We start from the raw sequence: 7,406 nt of genomic DNA on the forward strand, positions 1-7,406 counted from the left end.
AGATGGGGATTGCATGTTAAATACTATAGACAATATTTTTGGGATCCTTAGGTAGTCCAAATTATTTGTGATGATGTTGAATCATGTGTAGTTTGAGTCAAGAGAAATAAGGATGGTTTACTGGTTAATAGAGTTATATGTTTGTAGATTTGAGATGAGGAATGGACTTAGTAAAATATACTCTGGTCTTAGTAGAGTGGGTGATTAGCCGCCTATGTAGTAAGAAAAACTCTGAGTTTGACGTTGAATAGCCATAGTGAGTTCATCACCAGTGGCATAAGCAGAGGAGGCATATGGGGTGGGGAAAAAGGCAATTTACCTCACTTCTTACAATTCCTGTTGAACCCGCAACAAAGCCAGCGTTGCTTTCGTGGGATCAACTGCTCGTTTTCCTTGAAAAGTCACTAGTGGTAAAAACGAAAATTGACTAGGAATGTGAAACAACTCTTAATGGGAGAGTTGATAGTGGAATGAAGTGGTGACTTAGGAATATAGTGTATGAATCCAAGGTGGTGGGACTCAGTGGCTAAAATATTGTGGGTGAATTGTCCATGTCTTATGTTTTGTTCTAATTATTTACATGTTATTATATGGCGAATTTGGATTGTCCGATAGAGTCTATTAGTACGTGTTGTTTGTACTGATACTACTCTTTTGTGTCACTGGACATAGTATGATTGGAGGATCTTTGATATTTCTTTGGTGAAAACGATAATGATTTTCGACAACTTCGACCTGTCTTTCTTTATGGTGGGAGTTGTGTCTTATTTTTCGTCATTATTTGTACTTTTTTAGAAGCTCTTATTATTGTTTAAACTAGTTTTTAAGGAGAGATGTAGATATTTTCAAAGATATGTGGTTGACAATAGGTTTCATAATTAATTAAGTTGATTTGTTGAATTTTATTTATTTTTGTGATTTATCAATTTAAAATTGGATGATAAGAATTCTTCACGGTCTGATGATTTGGATCGTGAGAATTCTTTAGTAAATAAGTGGAGACCGCACACTGGAGTGTGGAAAAAACACCTCCTTCATGTCAAGCTTAAACTAGAGTTTGTTTAAGAGTCAAAATAGCAATGAACCTGAATTTATTGCTCTTATAACATATTAATTATTGGGAGGATTTGCAAATTAATTGAGATATTTAAGATTCGAGATGAATTATTTATTTTTAAGATCACCATGTATCCTTCGATTAAAATTAAGGATAAATTAATGTAAAAGTATAGTGAAAATAATGGAATGGATATATATGGACCGAAAATATAATCAAAAGGTGTATTTGAAACGATTATTGTATTTAACTATTTCCAATAATATAGTTGTATATTTGACTCTTTTATGTTTAAATAAAGGAAAAATTACACGTCTTATGTTTTCCTTATTTCTAATATTTCCTTCTAATTTTAGAAACCTCTAGAATTTTCTTATTTCTTTAATGTATCTGAGCTACATATTAATGGATCCGAGCTACATATTATGTATCCGATTTATTTTATAATGTATTCGAGCTAGTTTTTAATGTATTCGAGCTAGTTTTTTTATGTGTACGAGCTACATATTATTTATCCTTTTTATGTTATAATGTATCCGAACTATTTTTTAATTTATCCGAATTACATACTATGTATATGATTTATGTTAATTTTTAAGAAATTAATAAAATTACAAATTAAAAAGAAATAAATTGTAATTTCATATTAAAACTATGTAATTCCTAAAATTTATCCCAAAATAAATATACCCATAAACTGTATGGTTTAGTGAATGTCAGAGAAGTAGCTCATTCATACTCATGTCATTTATTTGTTGTTTTAAAAGTGCAAGTTAAAATTATTAATCATTATTCCATTTTATAAATTGTTATTGTTATTAAAAATCACATTCTACAATTACGTTAATGGAGATGACATAAATATATAGAGAAAATATTTGACGAATAAATTATTTTCTCTATTTCAGTTTAATTTAAAATTATGGCATGCAAGTCATTATAAATTGATGTGTATATTTAAATTTAAAATTTGACACGCAAGTCTCTACGTATATTTAATTAGTTATTCTGTTAAATTACTCAAAAATTATATCAAATCATAATAATTTTAAAACTACAGATTAAAAGTAAAAAATAATTTGAAATTATGACACACGGCAGGTCAATAAGTCGCCATGTTTTATTGTATGTCAAATTATCATAATTCAAAGTCACAAATTAAAAAGAGGAAAACAATTTTAAAGTGAGCCTATCTTTAAAAGAAAAAAAAAACTGAAATTCATTTAAGAATATTCATAAAAAGATGTATCAAACTATTTTAAAAAGATTCATAAGAAAATGACATAAATTCGAAACAAATTTTACATATATTACTCATTTTTCTTTTACTACTTCATAGACTAAAAGAATTCTTTGACCAAACTTTAAGATATAAACAAAAGTTCAAAATTGAAAACAACTATATCAATCTTATGTATTTAATCTTATTCATTTACAGACCTCAAGGAGATTAACTATTACTTTATTGACTATAAAATAAAATTTTGACCAGAATTTAAGATAAAAATAAAAGTTCAAACTTATGTATTTACTTAATTGTGCTTTTCATAGTTATCTCCATGATCTTTTCATCCGGTTAGTCTCTTTCTTTGCCAACTTCTTTTTATAAACGTTAAACAATTTTTTATTTTATTTTTTATAATAATGATAACAAGATTTATTTATGTTGTGATTTATTAAGAGTGTCAAGTGAAGTAAGTTAAGAATGGGGAAATAATTCAATCTATTCAATTCGTAATAGTATTTTAAAATAATATATATTCTGAAGTATCGAATAGATTTTTGTTCTTATTTATGATTGTATGTAATATATTATTTTTTTTAAAAAAAAATATTCCGACAATGTTTCTCACGAGTCAATATTAACTATATATCAATTTATCTTTTTAATTTTTTTTATTAATTATGAATTATTTTGCAATGTGCTAATATATAATATTTTAATTTTTAAATGAAGCCACGGGAGTAAAATTTTGTGATTATGTTCATGAGTGTGACACCTGGACTTGCTACGATATAAGATGTATTAATGGAATTTTGTCACGACCCAAAAATGGGTGTGATGACACTCGTCTTATCCCACCAAGACAAGTCAGCCTAAAACCCAATATCTAACAAAGTGCGGAAGTAAATGACGATCCAACAACAATTCCTATTATGAAACCAAGTTATATTAATCCAATCCCCAAAATCAGGTTGTCACGTGCACAAGCCTCTAATGTAAATATTAGAATTGAAATAAAATAGAATTCTAAAATGAAGTTGTCTTTCAAGTAAAAACAAAGTCATAAACTGGAGTAGGAAAGTTCGCTGAGATGACAAGCAGCTACCTCACAATCCTCCACAAGATGCCTCGGAAACGAAAAGAATGACAGGTATCACGAAGATCCAGGCTCGTATCCTACAAAAATTTGTAGAAGCAAGGGGTGAGTACCAAACCACGCGGTACCCAACAAGCAAACCTCTAAACACAAGTTAAGTGAACAAAATACGGGCACTCCTTACACCATATCTAAACCTCCACGCTACAGTCTAATAGTTTACAGTTTACCAAACACACAACTCAATAACCACACTCTATCAGTTTACACATTCTCAATAACAACTCAATATTCAACAGTCACAAGCTTCACAGAGAAACACTCACAAGATCAACAAAACACATGTTCAAGTTCATCAATAATAAAATGTGTAATGCCATGAGATGCAATGTCAAGTATAGTGATGCATGTCTTCCCTAACGATACACACCCGCTGTCTCTCAGTCCGGGACCCATGGGGGACATATCTGTCCATGCATCTGTCGCGGCGCACGACACGACCCTCGATAATAGTAACCTTCGCGGCGCGCGATACGTCCCTCGAAATATGATATCCATCGCGGCGCGCGATACGACCCTCGAAATGGTACATCCTCTTACCACAACCATGTCTCAAGTACAATGCAAATTACATGCTCAAATGAAAAATGAGGAGATAACCATTTTGATACCAAAGCTCAATTTACAACAAGGAATACAACACCAACAAATAAGCAACAAGTCTCCAAATCATTCTCAACATCACACAAGAAAATACACGAATTTCATACGCTTAACAAGGGTTTAGAAATCCACTTGCCTTAGCCAATCGAATAATTACTCTTGGACTTGAGCCTTCCCTTTCCGTTGAGCTTCCAAACCAATGGAATCTATTCAAGTATATATTCACAATAAGGTTTCAAAACTAACAACACTCACACTTTTATGTGTTTAACCTTGACCTAAAAATTCACCCCAAATTTATAATCAAGTTTGTAATTCTTGATGTCAATTAACATTTCAACTATCATATTTTCCAAGTTTCAAGGCTAAGTTTAAATCTCATATTTTTCCCAATATCATAATTCGAATGATATTCATATGATATGATAGATGTAATATTTAATTACCTATTTCAATATGCCAAAACTTAACTCATAATGTAATAATAATAATAAGAAATTAAATCAAATTGCCAATCGTTCACAGAAAAACACAACTTCCGAACCCTACCATTCATACGCAGAATATACCCCTCCAAATTTCAATTTTGTATCCACATGTATAGCAATCATTACACTTTGATTATTTTCTAATTAATTTTTTTTTCAAAATTGGTCAAAAATGTCCCGGGAACCCACGTAGAAAATTTTTAAGGCCAAACTATTTTATTTTTTTTGCCATTTATGGCAAGTATTTTGTCTCTTTCTCCTTCCCCACAATACATATATTATATAATATTAACAATAAACAACAATCCAACCAAAACGATGCTTACAGTGAAAGAAACGTTATATTACTTACTAATTTCGCTTGATTTCGGTGAGTTCTCCCTTTTTTTTCAATAGCCGCACATCCTCTTTTCTTAATTTTTTTCAGTTGTGATTTATACATTAAACCCCAAATAATTTAACTCACTTTAACCCACTAAGCATTAACTAAAGTTAGTTATTTAATAATTAACCATCAATTAATTCACTCTAGTTAAATGAATATTTCAAATTTCCAAAAATTACCTTCCGGGTCATTACATTATCCACCACTAACAATCATGTTCGTCCTCAAACATAAAGTAAAAGAAAGTACCTGAAGGTTCAAAAAGTTGAGGATATCTGGCACGCATGTCAGACTCAGTCTCCCAAGTTGCCTCTCCCACTGGTCGGTGCTTCCATTGCACCTTCACTGAAGCAATCTCTTTGGTCCTAAGATTTTGAATTTGCCTATCCAAAATAGCTATAGGCTCCTCCTCAAATGCCAAGTTTTGACCCAACTCCACAGAGTCAAGTGAAAGCACACGAGATTCATCCGGAATATACTTCCGAAGCATAGAGACATGGAAAACAGGATGAACTGCCGACAAACTAGGTGGCAAGGCCAACTTATAGGCCACCTCTCCCAATCGGCTCAAAAGCTCAAAAGTTCCAATGAACCTAGGGCTAAGCTTTCCCTTCTTTCCAAACCTCATCATACCCTTCATGGGTGATACTTGGAGCCAAACATGATCACCCTCCATAAACACCAAGGCTCTAACTCTCCGGTCTGCATAACTCTTCTATCGACTCCGAGCTGTCAATAATCTATACTGAATCATACGGACTTGATCCATAGCATCTCTAAGCAAGTCTGTATCCAAAGAGTCCATCTCCGCCGAATCAAACCAACCAATCGGAGACCTACACCGTCTTCCATACAACGCCTCAAATGGGGCCATCTGGATACTAGAGTGATAACTGTTATTATAGGCAAACTCCGCTAATGGTAAAAGTTGATCCCATCTAGCACCAAAATCGATCACACACGCTCGAAGCATATCTTTCAATACCTGAACGGTCCGCTCAGATTGACCATCTGTCTGAGGGTGAAATGCCGTACTCATATCTAACTAAGTACCCAGACCATGTTGTAATGCCTTCCAGAAATGAGAAGTAAATAGTGAACCCCGATCTGATATGATAGAAATAGGAACTCCATGTAGTCGCACAATCTGACTGATATATAGCTCGGCTAACTTTTCTGCTGTATACTTCACCCGAACCGGGATGAAGTGGGCAGACTTGGTCAGCCTATCAACAACAACCCAAATAGAGTCATAACCACCCACTGTGGTAGGCAAACCCACAACAAAGTCCATAGTAATCCGCTCCCACTTCCAAGTAGGAATAGGCATCCTCTAAGATACACCCCCGGGCCGCTGGTGCTCACACTTGACCTGCTGGCAAGTCAAACACCTCGAAACAAAGTCTGAAATATCTCTCTTCATCCCACAACACCAGTAATGCTGACTCAGATCATGATACATCTTCGCCGCTCCCGGATGGATAGAATACCGAGTACAATGGGCCTCCTCAAGAATCAATCTAATCAAATCGCCTGTCCTGGGCACACAAATTCTGCCTCCGATCTGCAAGACACCATCAGAATCAAGGACAGCCTCCTTAGCTTCCCCTCTCAATACTTTGTCTCGAATGAGACATAATTTTTCATCATCAAATAGGTGTGCACGGATTTGCTCGACTAAAGAAGACCGAGCCTCAATAAAAGCAATCATCCCATCAGTCTCTTCTGAAATCTGCAAGCGGACAAGACTGTTAGCTAATATCTGCACCTCTCTAGCCAATGGTCTCTCCTCAATACTAAGCGCTGCAAGACTCCCCATGCTAGGAGTCTTCCTACTCAGAGCATCGGCCAAAACATTGGCCTTTCCTGGATGATACAGAATGGTCACATCATAGTCCTTCAGCAACTCAAGCCATCTCCGTTGCCTCAAGTTCAAATCCCTCTGGCTAAAGATATACTGAAGACTCCGATGATCAGTGCAGATTTCACAATGCACTCCATACAAATAATGACGCCATAACTTAAGTACAAATACCACAGCCGCTAACTCTAGATCATGAGTAGGGTAGTTCTTCTCATGGGACTTCAATTGCCTAGAAGCATAAGCAATAACTTTCCCCTTCTGCATCAACACACCACCCAAACCAACTCCTGAAGCATCACAATACACAGTAAAGTCTACACCTTCCTCAGCTAGAGTCAACACAGGAGTAGAAGTCAACAAAGTCTTGAGCTTTTGAAAGCTCTCCTCACACTCATCAGACCACTCAAAACCCACATCCTGTCGAGTCAATCTAGTCAATGGAGCTGCAATAGTAGAGAAACTTGAACAAATCGTCGATAATAGCCTGCCAATCCCACAAAACTCCTGATCTCAGTAGGTGAAGTAGGTCGTGTCCAGCCTCTAACTGCCTCAATCTTGGCAGGATCTACTCTAATACCCTCCTTGGACACCACGTGTCCCAAGAATGTCACAGAAGTAAGCCAGAACT

Source organism: Solanum pennellii, chromosome 9 (genome assembly GCF_001406875.1).
Source record: "Solanum pennellii chromosome 9, SPENNV200".
In the NCBI taxonomy this organism is placed as follows: Eukaryota; Viridiplantae; Streptophyta; class Magnoliopsida; order Solanales; family Solanaceae; genus Solanum; species Solanum pennellii.